Source organism: Megachile rotundata, chromosome 3 (genome assembly GCF_050947335.1).
Source record: "Megachile rotundata isolate GNS110a chromosome 3, iyMegRotu1, whole genome shotgun sequence".
Lineage (NCBI taxonomy): Eukaryota > Metazoa > Arthropoda > Insecta > Hymenoptera > Megachilidae > Megachile > Megachile rotundata.
Genome location: NC_134985.1, coordinates 7,589,666 through 7,606,568, shown reverse-complemented (window position 1 = coordinate 7,606,568; position 16,903 = coordinate 7,589,666). Strand labels below are relative to the sequence as shown.

The window sequence follows — 16,903 nt, the reverse complement described above, 5'->3', positions numbered from 1 at the left end:
GGGTTGGGGTTTTATAGTATTTTGATGTATGTATAGTTAGGATCGAAGCAAAACTTGGTACGTAAGCCTGTTTAACATTTAACAAGGGTCCTTTTAACATTTAAGAAGGGAAGAATACAAATTTTCTATAATAGATCATTTAATTGACTAAACCTTCGAAAATTAAAAAGCCTCTACTTCTATGCATTAATAGATTTTCTATATTTTTAAATTTACTACTCTACTGATAATTTTCGTTATAACAACGTGTTGGTGTACAGTGTACATAATGTGTTTCAATTATAATGTAAATCTTCGTCTACACGATGTTAAAAACATTCATGTTGATAAATATTAATAAAAATTGTTTACTCCCATAATGTTTAAATTGTCTTAATTTGACTCCACATAAGTCAGAATATATTCACACGATGAAAAGATTTATATAAGATATAATAAGATATATATTTATAAAAAATTTATTGCTTATACAGATGAATGTGGAAAAAATTGTACATAATAAGTCCAAAATCCGTACATCTTTAATAGGAAAAAAATACGACCAGAAGGAAATATGACCTTAAAAACAGGACCAGTACACGAAATTTTGCGTCGTGGCTGTTTTTAGCCTGGAACCAGTGACGTTCCATTTTGTTACATAATCAATGATGTGGAGTTTCACTCTATTTGCATTCCACACAGTGTCTCAGAAACAATATACAACCCGGAAACTGTAGATTTTCCATGCGAAAACAGATTTAAAATCTTTCTACAGTTTTGGAATCTGTGATTTTATTTTTTTGATGTGAATAATTGGAAAATACAAAATTTATTTTTTATGTGTTCATTTGGACAACTGATCGAGGCTGGTTGAAATAATAACGTTAGACTAAACTATATAAAATTTAGATGCAATAAGTGATTAAAAAAGTTAGAAAATATTTAATTTATTTATTTCAGTTGTAGAATATTTAATTTAATAATTTCAGTTGTAAAATATTAATTTTTATTGTTAAATTTAGGTATCGTGATATTAGACAAAGGGTGTAACTTAGCTGAACAAAATACTCGAATATGCCCTAGACCCAAATGGAATACTGATGTCTTCGACAAAATATTACATATTTTCCGATTTTTTTTTTAGTTAAGGTGAAGTGGGGTAAGTTCGTAAACGGAGCAAGTGCGTATACAGGCTATTTTTATTACAATATGAGCGAAATTTCTCCATTTAGTATGTTTGTTTCCTTGTTTTGTTTCGCTATATCCCCTTTTATATTTCAGCTAAGAGTACTTATTTGCAGTGTAGAGTATTTGCATAATGCAGTAAAAAGCATTTTATAGCAGATTTGTTAATAGTTCTGCTCGTGCCCCATTGCACATGAAATAAAATTTCAAAGTATTTAACTTCAAGTTACGCTCTTACCCCATTTTCGGGGAAAGTGCAGAGTAGTGGACATTTTAAACAATTTCCTATCAAAATCAAAATGTACAAGGAAAATTAAGGTCCTAGTTAATATTAATTAAATAGTAGTAATTGTGCAAAGTGTTCGATATCGACAGCGTTAAGTATTTACATAGCAGACTGAAAATATACCAACTTTACAAATACCAGTCTGCACTTACCCTACTTCACCTTATTGTTTTTTTACAACTACAATTTGCAATTAAAAAATTAAAAAAAATTCTTCAATATGAGCTATGTGAACATAAACGTTTCAAAATTTTTTTAGAATTTTCCTATGAAATTAAATAGGAAAAATAAGCCAATAACCGGAATTTCGATTTTTTCGTTTTACTACCCCCACCGATGAGATAGGTGGTTCAAACATGGTGGGAGATGTTTTTTTTTGGATACGTTATCGACTTACGTATTGGGTGTTTCATTTGACTCAAGGGCACATTTGACTACCTTATTCAGCTAGTCTTTTCGCATAATAAAATTTCGTAGTTCAAAAAGTGTGATAGTAAGCGCATTTTGTTAAATATCTAGAGATTACAATAATTTTGTTCCTTTCTTTTAATTGTCCGTCTTTCTTTGCCTGCAACATATAAAGGTAGTTTATGGTTATTTTTCCCCAACTCGTAAATTTTCATTTACCAATATTGTCTAGAATTTATGATGTGACGTAATGAAGTTTAGGTTACCATGATTTTGAAGATTCGAGCAGACGGGTATTTGAAAAAATGTTATTTTATAAGGCATCACAATTCCTAGAGACAGCCTTGGAATTAATAGTCGGGCAAATAGTCAATATCGTGTAATACTACGTCAGTTTTCAGTCCGAGAGGCGCATGGAAAGACGAGAATACATTTCCTGAGTTCAGAAAAAGAACCAGATTAACGATCACCTTGTCCTCTTAAAGGACTCGTTTAAAGGATATTGTGTCATATATATTTTTGCCTCTAATAAAGGCTTCATATATTGATCACGAACGTGGTGAATCTTTTTATGTGCATGTCCTAGAAATTTACAAATAATATTAACCCCTAACGGTCACACTTCATTAGTATAACATATTTAGTACACTGAGACGTTTAACACCTCAGTCATTAAAAATGTCTTTTACAAAAAAGCTGCTCATTATTTTATTATAATAATTTTAAATCCTATGTCCTAATAAATAAAATAAATAATCTAATCTATCCTAAAATAAATAATCTAATAGTTGTCTTTGACGCAACTGGAATAACTCCAAAAATTAAAGAATGAAGCTTAGAGATAAACTCCATAAACCGTTTCTAATTAAAATTAATTTTTTTATTTTATGAATAAACAATATCAAAATAATAATCAAAATAACATCAGAACCATTTTATATCGTTAGGTGATATTTAATTCTCTAATTAGGCTAATAGAAATTATAAATAGAAAAATTTATTTCTAATCTTTATTAAGGTTGAATTCACTTCTATAAATTGAAAATATTATAAACTATATTCGTTGAATCTTGGTTTTGTTTTAATGTGTTGAATCTTGTTTTGTTTCGATGTAACATAACAATTTGAAGTAAGTATTTTTTAACTATATCTAGTGAAGCAGACATAATGCAGTAGACAATAGTGATAAATAGTAACTTCAAAAGAATTCATTAAACTTCTCAACTCGAAAGATTTAAAGTAGTTAAACCTAACCTAATAACAAAAATATATTCGATCGCAAAGGATAAACTTTTTGCTATTTTAGTTAATATTCACTTTGTCATGTAACCAAAGTATAAGAATTACGTAACGACAAAAATCGGTATATATTAGTAAAGAAAGTAATAAAATTTTCTATCTTACACATTTTATCTCCGTTGCTCCGCCATTGTACGAATTTTATTTCTGTACTTAGTTTATAATCAAAGTTGCCAGATGAAAGTATCAAACGTGGCATGTAGAAGTGTATGAACTCAAAAGTGGTGACGTGTGCTAACCGACGCTAATCAAAATAGACCGTCTAATGATGCTCTGTACGATGTGACGTCATGTCGATTTTATCCCTGGCAACCCTGATCAAAATGCTTCTGCATCCGCCGTGCATGGGTTAATAATAGCATCAAACGATGAGATACGGTGGATCGCAAATATTTTGTAGCTGTATCACTTTGATTTGTATTCACTGACAACAATGGCTTTTAACTTCCTTTGATCTTTATTAACATATGATGAGTAATATATAGTTTGCTATATTGGTTTATTCGAGACGTAGAACATTCAATTCTTGTGAGATTAAAAATAGTACTAAATGATAGTACTTTTCAATTAGGTAAACGATACTTTTTTTCTTAATAATTAAGTTTATTTGCGATCAATACACTATAATGGGTTATAAGCAAATATGGTGCATGAACAGTCATTAACGCCAGCAGTACCAACGTGCTATTTCATGTCTACCATTGAACACTATTTCTACCAAGAGGTGTTAAAAGACACCTTTAAATTTTAACTTAAAATTATTCTCTAACTATGATGTATCATTTCTCCACAATTAATTGTTTGGCTTTTCATACAATAGTTGTTAAATTAATTCAGCGATATCATTTTCTTCCAGTTCATCCTAGATCTAAAAATGTGCATATGGTATACTTATTTCTACCATGAGGTATCTTTTGTCATTTTAAGGATTTCATGTCAGTGCCTAATTTTAATCTATTTTACATATAAATGTCAACACCATTTTGCAGCATCATATCAATTATACTGAGATTAGAGAATCCCGATATCAGTTGTAACGGAAAATACAGGAGTTGCGACATAACTTTGATATTCGCTTATTTCCCACCATGTTGCATTTTAGTGCACACCGCTATATTTATATTTTGTAGATTGATGAATTAAGCTAGAATTTACAACCTCATTAAATAATCTCTAATAAAAATCAATGTATCAATAAATATATTCCTCAAAGTATCTACATTTCATTGATAATTTAAAATCTCAGTTTTGGCAATTATTTACATTCAAACGAAAAGATGTCAAAAGGCATCTTTTGCTCGAAATAGGTATACTCATCATGGTAGAAGTAGTGTTAAATCCCAACGCTACTTGTGATGTCTTCACCTATTTGTCTGTCGGTACCGGCATAAAACGATGTGGTAGGTCTAGTACGTGATGTCCCTTGAGTCTTCGTACGAGTAAGCTGCTGTCCAGAAGATTTGTGGCATTGGGATTTGGGTGATTTTCCAGTCTTGTCAGATACAAACAGATTTTCAAGGTATGGACAAGTTTTCAAGGCATTTTTAAGGTTCTTATAGGTGATCGATTGTTTTTAAATGTCATCGTATTTTTGACTTCGTAAAGTAGAAACTGATGTCAAGGTAAGTTCAACGATATGAGATCAGCTTAAAATGAACTTGAGTTAAATAATGTATGATAGCACAATGTATATTTCAAAATATGCAGTCGTTTTATTTAAATTATATTGAATGTTCAAAATGATGGTCTTCAAGTATAATACGACCATTTAAATTTCGTGTTTTGTATTCTGCAAAAATCTTGAATTGTAATTTCCTGAATTGATTTTCCGAAGGCCATTTCACTCAAATAAAATTGTTGTATACTTTGATGTATTTTAGATTTACATAATCAAATATATATGGTGTTGTGTAAAAAACCATAGGTGAACACCAATAAATTTTAAAACTGACAACGACAAGAAATCTATTTCTATCATCATATTCGTCATCTTGAACACTCTTTTCTTTAACATTTCCTCTTATTTTTAATTGTATTATATTAGCAACATTTAAGTGTTTTGCTTTTTGTGAATTACACAGTATAACACTACTGACAAAAAAAATATAGTGACTATTTTTAAACGATGATATATCCCGTAAGATGGATCATTTACCTTAGTAGATAAAACAAAATTAGCAATAAAATCAGAGTACATTTCAAGAATTGAAACGTGATAAATATAATATATGACCAAGTTATTTTCTATTTAAATAGGCTATCAAAATTATCGTATGATTTATTATACTAATATCTACTTTCAGCAATAACATAAGCAAAATACACAGCTCTATTTTCTAAGAATAAATAGTCATTTTCAAATATCTCAACAATACCAAAACGTAATTGCTAATTAATAGAGTATTTTTACACTCATGTTCTTGAGCAACTTGTTAATAAAAACAGAGCTATAAAAATAATTAACGATAGATAGTATTAGTTATACGGCCATGCACGATCACAAGCAAAAGTCGTAAACCATATATCCAAATACTACTATAATACTATAATATTATAATACGTTTGGCAATATCTTTGATACATATTCAGACAGATATTTTGTATTTTCTGTTTTAAACCACTGATAGTTCTCTTGCTGAAACAGTATAAGGTGAAGTGGGGTAAATGCAGACTGGTTTTTGTAAATTTGGTATTTAAACGTAAGTATTTTCAGTCTGCTATGTAAACACTTATCGCTGTCGATATCGAACGCTTTGCACAATTACTACTATTTAATTAATATTAACTAGACCTTAATTTTCTTTGTACACTTTGATTTTGATAGGAAATTGTTTAAAATGTCCATTACTCTGCACTTTCCCCGAAAATGGGGTAAAAGCGTAACTTGAAGTTAAATACTTTGAAACTTTATTTCATGTGCAATAGGGCAAGAGCAGAATTATTAACAAATCTGCTATAAAATGCCTTTTACTGCATTATGCAAGTACTCAATACTGCAAACAAGTACTCTCAGCTGAAATATAAAAGGGGATATAGTGAAACAAAACGAGGAAACAAACATACTAAATGGAGAAATTTCGCTCATGTTGTAATAAAAATAGCCTGTATACGCACTTGCCCGTTTACGAACTTATCCCACTTCACCTTACTACAAACAAAATCAATTGAAATAATTCTTAGAATTCTCTAAATGACAACGAAAAATGCTAAGAAGCATATTTTTTATACTATTTGTATTTGCATAAATTTGCATCAGTTCGACAATTTAATTGCTTACCAAACAAAATATTAGATATACCAAATTATTATTATAATTGTAAAAATTTTTAACTGAATGAACATTTATTAACAGAACTATGTTGTAAACATTCAATTAATTTTTCAACGGAAATTGCACATGTCTTTAAAAGTTTAAGAATAACAGAAGATTGACTGAAAATTAAGCAAACATTCGCAGCAATGATACGTTTTTCAACGAATACACGATACCATTTACAACCCCCATTCATTCAAGGAATAACTATAATCATTAACGTGTCACACAAATAATACAGAACCAATAAATCCCTATATAATATTAAAATAAACAGTATATTAAGATATATCAAAATATTGATATATTAAGTACATTATAAATTTGTAATTATGCATGTTCTCTTATATTTGCTTACACGCTAATAATGTATAGGTTGATACAGTTTCATGTACGTTAAGTCTGCCCCTGATTCCTAATAGAGACATTGCAGTTATGGATTGCCTTTAGTAGTACTCAGACACTAATGAACGGGTTAATGTAATTACGTATTGCACATTACAGGTTGCAATTACATGTATTATATCAAGCCTGTCGCTAAATCCTAATACAGCCGTCACAATTGCGAATGTTATACAGCTATCGATAGAAGCTCTCTTTTCGCCCACTGGAGGGCTCTGTCCATCAAAGCTCTCGTGTGTTGCTTACAGTCGAAAAATTATGGCTTCTAGGGATTTGACCCACTTTAAGGAAATTTGATTCTTTGACAAAAAATCGTGTTTGCTACGTTTTGGCCTGTACATTTGTATATGTGAATGAGCGGTCTGGATGGGGTTTTATAATATTTTGATAGGTTATGGAATCTTCAGCGTTCTGTACTCTTTCTTATAGCTTATTAACCCTTTCAATTTTCCTTGCGGTACACATAGAACTATTCGTATGGTGTATGCAATCCCTCATTGCTAGAGGGATCCTTATTGTTGTTAATATTGCGGAGAAAAAAGCGAAAGGTTCATTTCATGCCAAATCGATTACTTCCGGACCTCACCATCTGCAATAAATGCTTGAATCAATATATGTTGTAGTCCATGTAAAATTAGTGGGGATTTAAGTCATAAATAAATGTCACGTACATTATAATACATATAGGGCTAGAAAGGGTTACTTATGAAATTCATTATACAGAGAATACCTTTCATTTTGAATTAAGGAATATACGGTTCTTAATTATAAGCGAGAATATCTTACATTCAGATGTTGCGTTAATTTCGCTCCACCTCCGAAAAGCTTACAATATATTTAATATTCTGTTTAGTGAGAAATTAAAGTTTCTTAACTGTTGTTGCACATTTACATAAATACAAATAAAATAGAAATTATTTGGTAGCTTTCTAGCGTTTTTAAAAGTCAGTTATATCTTTTTTCTACAAATTTTTAATTTCACACTGTTTAGTTGTTTAGTTGTTTTTATTTCATACTATTTTAAGTAATTAGTATTACTTAATAATTTTGTTAATTAATGTTAAGTAATTTCGTTAATATTTAAGACAGTGCCTAATTTGTTAAATTTCGGTACGAAAAAAGGTTGACAGTCACTTTATTTATTAAAAACACTTTACAAATTTCTGAAATTAATTGAAGGAATCAGCGATACTGATTTCTATATTAAAAAATTTATTACAAATCATATTTGTATGCAATTTTAAACATAGACGAAAGAAGGTACAAATCCGATGGTCGGTTAATTTTCTGGTGAATAGGAGTTGCATAAGTGAAATTTGCTGAATGCATTTCTAGGAAGAGCTTCAGGGAACATATACCGGGAACTACCATAAATCTCTATTTTCTAGAATTATTAAATTGGTAATTACTTTGTACAAAGTTATACATATATTTCATAGATACACACGCGACTAACAGAGGATTAAGAAAATAAGGTTTAGATTTTTATTTATTAACTAATTCCTCAAACTTCTGTCCTACAAATACAAATTCACATACACGTATCAGATATATTGTATAACTAACGTTTTCCTCCAATCAATGAAATAATGGGGAAACATAAACTACTGCAGCAGACATTTCCAATTTCAATTTATCAAGCCTGAATAATACTAAGCGCTCTATTATTTACGTTAATCCTAAACAAGGGAATCCTAAACGCTATCTTATATCAAGCCCATATAATACGAATTATATAATAATTAAGAGGGGTTTCACGTAAGCATTGAATAGAAGAAGAATAATCAATTTTCATTTCGATTATTATTAGGGATACCGAAAGGTAAAGTGAAGTGGGGTAAGTTCGTAAACGGGCAATTTTTATTACAACATGAGCGAAATTTCTCCATTTAGTATGTTTGTTTCGTTGTTTTGATTCACTATATCCCCTTTTATATTTCAGCTAAGAGTACTTGTTTGCAGTATAGAGTACTTGCATAATGCAGTAAAAAGCATTTTATAGGAGATTTGTTAATAATTCTGCTCTTGTCCCATTGCACATGAAATAAAGTTTCAAAGCATTTAACTTCAAGTTACGCTGTTACCCCATTTTCGGGGAAAGTGCAGAGTAGTTGACATTTTAAACAATTTCTTATCAAAAGCAAAATGTACAAGGAAAATTAAGGTCCTAGTTAATATTAATTAAATAGTAGTAATTGTGCAAAGCGTTCGATATCGACAGCGTTAGGTATTTACATAGCACACTGAAAATACTTACGTTTAAATACCTTTACAAAAACCAGTCTGCACTTACCCCACTTTACCTTATTCAAAATTTCTCCGATGATATCAAAGTTTTTTAACGATGACTTTTTTTAAAAAGGGAATCGAACAATTGCCTTTACGCCAGCCAAAAGCGTTAAAAAATGATGAAAATTATTTTGTTAACATTTAAGATTTCTTTAATAAATAAATGTTTTTCGCCAGCAAACAAAATTTTGATTACTTTTCGGTACCCCTAATAATTTAAAAAGGTATACTATTTAATAAAATAAAAATTTAATACAAAGATTTGTTGTGAGATATCCAAAGTAATGGAAAAAGGTATTTAATATTTACACTGTACCGAGTTAAAAAGCGTTGGTAAACATAAATTAAAAAGATAACCGTTTCTCTACAAGCATTTTTGTATGTTAGCATCATGATTAATTTATTACTAGCTTTTGGTATTTACAAAAGGTATTTCACGTGTCCTCTTTTCATTTTCATACGCGGTTTGACGTCTTCTTAGAGAGTTGCGAATTCTTTCAGAGTTCACATCTCTGTTGCGTTATTTGTCAATCTCTGTTACATTGTTTAACATCATGTTTGCATGATGTATTCGGTTACATAAACCGGTTATATTATTGGGATTCCTGATGAATACACTTTTCTTTTGAAATATTCTCATAAAAAGACGTCGGATTTTGAATATAAAGCAAAACTGAGCAATTATTTGTATTTGTTACATAGGATGTAGATTAAAATGATAATATATGTGTGCTGTCTACAATTTCTTCAAATTATGAAAAGTGGTGCCTAAATGTTACGAAAAAGGAAGGTCTTCATTAACCTTCAAAGCAGAACGCATGGTCAGAATTTAAATTTTTATAAAATCCTCGTATAAATTTTGTTTAGAAATTTTGCAATAGTTGAAGAATAAAATTGTTTTAGAATATGTACAAAAGTATCATACGCAAAATAATAGCATACTTAAAAAATATGTATATTCTTGTATAATATAGTGTTCGACTTTCAGTGTTTAATTCTTGCTTTTAATTATTTGTATTATTGCTAAAAAATTATACATTATAACAAAATATACAATATATTATATCATATAGTGAATGTAAATATAATAATTGTAAATATAATACATTGTAAAAATTAGACATTACAACATTACAATAAAAGATTGATATCATTATACCAAGAAAAAGAATAATGTAACAAATACAGAAATTATCTTTATTTATTATTGTTTACACATATTACCCATGTGTTTTATAATTTTAAACATCTTTAAACTACTCAAAAGTGATAGTTATTTAACATTGAATATACAATATGCAATAAAATAAAATATAATTAATACAATAAAATATGCAATATAAAAAATTATTTAAATGTCGTGTTTCATTAATTTCATTAATATTATTTTATAAAAATATCTGTCCTATTTCACTGATTAATGTTTTACATTGTGGAACATTTTGTTGGAGTATAATAATTTGGCCACTGGCATTTAATATCAGATTATTTTCCTTTGAGGATGTGTAATGGTATCGATTTCCACGGCATCGGATATTCCGCTTACACTGGTATTAAGATTTTCTTTTAAAACTTCATCCATTGAATTTTCCACATTGGACGAAACAGATTTAAGTCTATTAAGATCTCGATGGCGAGTTCTGAATCTGATGACGTTAGCAGAGATTTTGAAACAGTACGAGAGAGAACTCTTCGATTAGGAAATTGTTTGATTGTAAGACGTCATGCAGCTAAAGCACTTCCATTAGTAGACCCATAGAGAAAATACATATCTGCCATTTCTTCATTAGAGTAATATCCTGACATTTTCAGCACGATACCTTGTAACTATGCGACGCTAAATCGATTCGCAATCGCCGGTTGACGACAACTGACTGATTGTTAATGAAACCTGTCATGAGATATGCATGAAAATTGAATGAGTATGTTCGAAACATGGTTTGTAAACACCGACGTAAACATCGGATGTGATGAAAGCAAGTAAGTTAATTATGATATTAATGTGTAAAAGTGTTTATATTTCATGAATGATTGGCATATCGTACAGTGGGAAAATTATTATCCACCTTAGCGGTCACTGGGACATGACTTCAGCTAATTTGATTCAAGTTTAATTAAATCATATCGTGAAAATCTGAATAAATATCTCTTTTGAAACTCTGCTGCTTTTACTATTTTTTTCTTGAACTGTTATATTTTAAAAGTATTCAGCTAAAATTTCAACTCCTTGTATTAAAATGAACAAAAGTTTTGAATTTTTCTGTGAAAACTGCCACCTTTTCAATTTTTTACGTTTCTGAATATTTTTAAATTTAATAATCATTGAAATCTGTGAAACATTAAAATAACTTTCAAAGATTATTTGTAACTTTTCTCTAGAAGATTATGAGTATCTTCTTTGTAGGAAACATTTTTAATGGGGTCTTAAACGTTCCAGTATGCCAGGTTCTGATGAAATGTGACTGTTAAGAGTTAAATTAAACTTTTAAACTTACTTAAACTTTACTTACGCACAAAAGAAGTTTCATATTTTATAACGTTAATTGATGAAACAGAACAGATATCTTTATCATAATATTGCAATATTATGTAGAAAAAATAATAGTTTGTTACAACATATTATTTCTTAATAATACATTTAATTGAAAATAAAATTTGAACATTTAAATGTAAGTACAACATTTTATTAGACAAGAAAGTACGATTATTTAACCCCTTGCATTATTTTGACGAGTCTAACTCGTGACGCACTCGTACTTCAGCTGTGATCAACTTTATTCGAACTTTTAATGCGCTTCAATTTGAAGTTCAGGTCCAATTATAATTTGCATAGTCAATGAGTGCATAATACTAAATTAACATACCATTTCAACTTTCTTTGTCTGTTTTAATATTAAAATTCGATTAGTCAGATCTGACGCACCTGACAAATAAATCGTAGTGCAAGGGGTCAATATTTTCGTTACTTCGTATTTTATTTAAAGTATAAAATTCAAACAAAAATCAGCATCTGAATATAAGCCTAAACTGAAGTTAAAATTTTCGACAATCACTAAAAAAACTCCCCAATATATGGAGTACTCAACATATACCTAATACCCGACTTTTACTATAAAATACAGGGTGTCTCACAACTAGTGTAGGTCCCTGAAATAGGGGGTAGCTGACGTGATTCTGAATAAGATTTTTCTTTGCAAAAATGAGGTCTAAAGCTTCGTTTTTGAATTATTAAGGAAAAACACGGACCAATCGGAGCGCGAGGATTACGGTGCGCAGACGCGAGAGCGACGCCTTAGAGCATAATGGCTGAGTGGGCGTAATCCTTGCGCTCCGATTGGTCCGTGTTTTTCCTTATTAATTCAAAAACGAAGCTTCAAACCCCATTTTTGCAAAAAGAAATCTTATTCAGAATCACGTCAACTACCCCCCATTTCAGGGATGTTTCGTGATCACTTTGCTTTTCGGCCGATCACGAGTTGCTCGCTAGTACTATCCTAGCAAGGATACGGAGCAGGATGGTTGAAAGCCACGATAGTTTTGTCCAAAGGAAAATTAGCCACTGTAGCAGTAACAAGATGCTTTAATAAATGCGTTAAACAATTATACACACGGCGGTACGAGACGACTATAACTGAATGAGATTTCGTGGTTAACAATTGAGTTCACTACGGTAGAAATCTCAGAAAACAGACACTACGGACAATTTGTCTCGGTACTGGGTTAATGTCAAAATTGCCTAAGGAGGTTATGGTTACGTGAGGGTACGCAGAAAGAATTGATATGTGCTTTTATTCTAGTTTAATTCAATGAATACTTTATCGAAATATAAGAAGAAGGTCTTTAACTATAACAAAAATATTCAATAACTTTAATCGGTAATCGCAACAAAACTCAAAACATATTTTTATTTTATATTTAACCATAAAGACGTCCGCACGCTTACCTAGCTGCCAAAACAAGAGAGCGAGCCACGGACAACGTGTGCCCACTTCACGGCCTATGTTCGCGACGACCTCTCACGCTCCTGCGCGCTCTTTTCAAAAACCGTGAGCCGCGTGATGATTATTTTTAACAGTTAACACGATTCGTCTCGATACACGGTTCAGACGGTTCGTCTCGGTAAGAGGTTAAGACGGTTCACAACGTTACACAGTTGAGACGGTTCTGATTTCAAAATCGAAATGGTAATAGATCGTAATTTCGATCCGGTCGATGACGTGGCGGTAGATCTAATTCTGCGCGGAAGGGATTAGCGCGTGTATGACGCAGTTGACATTTTGCAGGATTGTATCAAGGCTCGGAAGCGCCACGGATCTATTTCTTGTCGGAACAAGGGACCTACACTAGTTCTGAGACACCCTGTATATAAAATTTTGTTTACACTGTTAATAAAAATATTGTATTTATACATTAAGTGTATTGACTTATATGTATAAATTTGGTATGGAACCAAATGCATTCGAATAGAATATTAACGAACTTTTTTTTAATATTATGAGGAATCAAATTCGAATAAAGTGACCCAACGAACTTATATTTGTAGCATCAGTGAACGAAAAGACACGACTATAAGAAAAATTTGAACGACATATAAAAGTCAAAAATCAATAATCAATACAGTCAGTCACAAATAGATTTGAACATTCAATAAAAACTGTATAACATTTTCTAAAATTGAACTAAACGACCTTAACTTTGTTGAGCAGGCAGGAAAATTAGTTTACTAGCTGACTTGTTAAGAAAAAATTGTAATTAGGGATGTTGTGAAGAAAAGATGAAAATCGTTCAAAACTTTTTCGTCTGAGCTTATAAAAAAATTTAAAACTTTGTCTTTTGTAAACTTAAAAAGGTTATATTCGTGCTTAAAGTTTTATTAAAATTGATTAAGGTACCTAGGAGCTACAAGCAATAACATTGTTAAAAATTGTGTTTTTTTCTAAGTACATAAATATTGATCTCCGGCGATATGCTGTAATTTTTATTAATTTTAATTTATTAATGTTTAAATTTTTTTTCACAGAAAGCATGTGTGAATAAATTTTACTTACGTAGGAGTTGAATTCTTTTATTGCACCGTGAGTTTGCCACTATACTGTTTATATAGGACATAGGAGCGCAGTATATTCCAATAAAACATGAAATTAAGAAAAGTAAAACAATAATTACATGAATATCGTGAAATCCTGTTATTGAAAGAAGATTGATCCAAAAGTCTATCATTTATACAAAAGGTAGTTTCATGATATTAAAAAAATGAATATTTGAAGAGTTTATACTTAAAATAGTAATTAATATTAACAGTTAAATTAAATAATAGTAGATCATTAAATACTATTATAATAATTAACTAATAAGTAGTAGTTAAAATAAAAAAAGAGTCTTTTTTTCTTTTCCATATTTAATAAATAAATATGTCCCCAAGTTAATATTATTCCTAATATAATTGAGATTAATGAACATAATAAAGGAATATTGGATTAAAGGCAATAAATATTTTTAGGTCAAATTATTCCAATATCAACTGAAGGTGAAATTGAATTATGAAAGTAAGTTTACACAGAGGTGTAATTAAATATTCTCGTGCAATGATTAAGTGCCATATTACTAGTGATATTACATTTACATAATTACATCTCGGTTGTAGTATCATAGCATGAAAACTCTGTTTTACATATATTTATTATGTTTTGATTGCGGAGTAATACTTCTTTGTTACATGAAATATTACACATCTCAATTTATGGATATGGTATAAATCGTTTATTACTTTCATATTGTGCTCTTATACTAGTCCACGCAAAATACTTCAAAATTAGAATTTATTCAAAAAGAACAAAATTATATCTTTCTAATAAAAAAACTTGAAATTTTTGAATTCTTAAATTTTCAAGTCGTCAAACACATTTTTCAATTAAACATTTTCTTAAATTTCTAACGTCATCATTGCACGAGTAAAAGAATTGAGGTCGTAAAAAAGAAAGCTTTCTCCTTGCGCTCAATTTTTAAAATATATCCCAAACTAATTATATGACTCATTTTGTACAGTCCTTAATTGCCTTTGTAATTGCATTTAAATATTTAAAAAAAATACATAGTGTTCACCTTATCTCTCGGATAATAGCGTGATCGTCGCATGCACAGTAAATGCAGAGTCAAATATTACCCAACAGCAACAATGATTGTGTATACAAAGTATTACCAAAAAACATTCAATATTTATATAGTACACAGGACACACTGTATGTACCGAGCAAAAGAGCCTTAATAAACATACAGTGTCTCCGCAAATTATTATACATACTTGAAAAATATCTTTTTAAAAGAACGCAACAGTTACGACTTTAATTAGTTTATAACTCTATGACTATAAGCTATATTAAATTAGAAAATAAACTGTATTAAATTAGAATTGGCAGATATCGTATGCTTTTTAGTTGAAATGCTCAACTAACCATTCGTCTATCTTTCTAGATGTTTTGAAATATTTTAAACTGACTGTATTTTTTTGTATAAAGTTAAAATATTCTACATGCTTTGATTGAAATTTAGAAACAGTTTAATTCAATTGTTCTAGCAGCTTCTTGAATAGTCTTATTATTTTTGGCTCTGTCTGTACGAGTTTGTATGTTAAATATGGAAGAGCTTTCATAGAAAGTATATTAAGAAATATTTATTGCGTCTGCCATACTACGCGTCTGGCACATTTGATGTCTGCGAATATAAACATATCTTGTGGAATGGCATCTGCACAAAAATCAGTTATTAGTTACTTTATAAATAAAATTATTAGCAAAAATTTATTTTCGCTAAGTTTTCGCTAGTTTTAATAAATTTTTATTTATGAAAGGAGAAAAAAGGATTATTTTATAAAATTCGTAGGTTATTATTTTAATGTCATATCTAAAATAAATTAAAGTTTATATCTGACAGCTTTTAATAATAAATTTTACTTAAAATTACAAAAACATACCATAAACATATTTTATAGCAGTCATATTTGAGCTGTATATTTTGTAGGACAAGTCTATTCTTTGTTACTGCAAGACATTTAAAGGTTTGCAATTTAATAAATTTAAAAAAAAAATGGTAAGTACTAATTTTTCTGCATTTTGTGGCGTTAAATGATATACATATATTATCCAATAATAATTAAAGCGCTAGCTAAAAGAATCAGTTTTCTTATACTCATAGTGTAAGAATAGTTATACCTCACGCAGAAACTTTTACAAAAATTATTGTAGGAAAAATGATTCAGGAGTGGTGATGCACTGTTTTTATTTAATCTGTGCAAAGTTTCTAACACAATCTAACACAATCGTTATTTATAAATTTACAAAATCTTTTACACTATTTTAAACTTTTAAACACCAACAACGACTATTAAAAAAACTTTTCTTAAACACTGCTTTAAACTTTAAACATTAACAACAATTTTTTTAAACTTCTATTGTTTTATTTCTAACCGCCCAGATACGCCGTGGTTTCACCTACAAACAACTATCTTTTTTTTCGCTCCTTTTTTTAGGGATGAACGTCCTCTCGCTCTTGCAACGTCGGTAATTTTTATACAAATAGTTTAATAATATTCATTACCGACGTTCGGTCACTGACCCACGTCTGTTTTTGCTATTCTCGCTTCCCACATTATTATCGCCCGATTTCTCTCTTCACGTTCTCTAAAATAGTTGTGAACATAATGCGTCGCTCCTGAGCCTCCCCAAAAGTTTTATGGGAAACGCATC

The 16,903-nt window shown here is 29.9% G+C and overlaps 1 protein-coding gene and 1 long non-coding RNA gene across 4 annotated transcripts in view; one reads left to right on the top strand and one right to left on the bottom strand.

The window, feature by feature from the left end:
* The window catches only part of Gbs-76A (Glycogen binding subunit 76A), a 226,150-nt gene that overhangs the window by 5,151 nt on the left and 204,096 nt on the right, over nt 1–16,903 (top strand). The window lies entirely within an intron of this gene.
* On the bottom strand, nt 911–13,324 carry LOC143264174 (uncharacterized). The gene is made up of 4 exons (XR_013037705.1): nt 13,105–13,324; nt 3,263–7,461; nt 2,125–2,294; nt 911–2,018 (listed from the first exon to the last, which is right to left on the bottom strand). It is a non-coding gene; the product is annotated as an uncharacterized LOC143264174 (long non-coding RNA).